The following is a 1,083-nucleotide window of genomic DNA, read 5'->3' on the forward strand; positions in this document are numbered from 1 at the left end:
GAGAATATCTGGGAGAATAGGGCAAATAACAGTATCAAAGGCTGCAGGGAACTCAAGAGAAACAAGGATTGACTCGTGAACACATACTGACAAACTCAAGAGTCTAATTCTTGTATTATATTATCCTAGGAGGTTGATGCTTAAGATATTGAAACATGATAACTATTGAATAGATGTTGACCTGCACCTTGGTTCTATACCTTCGGATTAATTCAACGAATATCTATTTCTTCTGGCAAGCCAGAGAATATTTTGGACTCATGCTCCTGTGGGTGGTCATTTTTCCCCTGAGAAGTATTATAATAGATTTAAGGAATACCTTCAGCAGCACATATACTAAAATTGGAATGATACAGAGAAGATTAGCATGGCCCCTGTGCAAGGATGACACGCAAATTCATGAAGTGTTCCATATTTTTAAGAAAATAACACCTTAAAAAATAGACTAACTCAAGTGGCAAAAGAGCTCCAAAAAGCCAATGAGGAGAAGAATGCCTTGAAAGGCAGAATTAGCCAAATGGAAAAGGAGGTCCAACAGACCACTGAAGGAAATACTACCTTAAAAATTAGATTGGAGCAAGTGGAAGCTAGTGACTTTATGAGAAATGGAGGTATTATAAAACAGAACCAGAGGAATGAAAAAATGGAAGACAATGTGAAATATCTCATTAGAAAAACCACTGACCTGGAAAATAGATCCAGGAGAGATAATTTAAAAATTATTGGACTACCTGAAAGCCATGATCAAAAAAAGAGCCTAGATATCCTCTTTCAAGAAATTATCAAGGAGAACTGCCCTGATATTCTAGAGCCAGAGGGTAAAATAGAAATTTAAAAAAGATCCCCAAAAGAAAACTCCTAGGAATATTGTCACCAAATTCCAGAGCTCCCAGATCAAGGAGAAAATACTTCAAGCAGCCAGAAAGAAACAATTTGAGTATTGTGGAAACACAATCAGGATAACACAAGATCTAGCAGCTTCTGCATTAAGGGATCAAAGGGCTTAGAATATGGTATTCTGGAGGTCAATATAGCTAGAATTAAAACCTAGAATCACCTACACAGCAAAACTGAGTATCATGC

The 1,083-nt window shown here is 36.8% G+C and overlaps 1 non-coding gene across 1 annotated transcript; it reads left to right on the forward strand.

Moving 5' to 3' along the window:
• The first annotated feature begins 315 nt into the window (after window positions 1-315).
• On the forward strand, window positions 316-419 carry LOC118832410. Its single transcript, XR_005009175.1, has one exon. It is a non-coding gene; the product is annotated as a U6 spliceosomal RNA (small nuclear RNA).
• Window positions 420-1,083: the final 664 nt, after the last annotated feature.

The sequence above is a fragment of the Trichosurus vulpecula genome, chromosome 9 (genome assembly GCF_011100635.1).
Source record: "Trichosurus vulpecula isolate mTriVul1 chromosome 9, mTriVul1.pri, whole genome shotgun sequence".
In the NCBI taxonomy this organism is placed as follows: Eukaryota; Metazoa; Chordata; class Mammalia; order Diprotodontia; family Phalangeridae; genus Trichosurus; species Trichosurus vulpecula.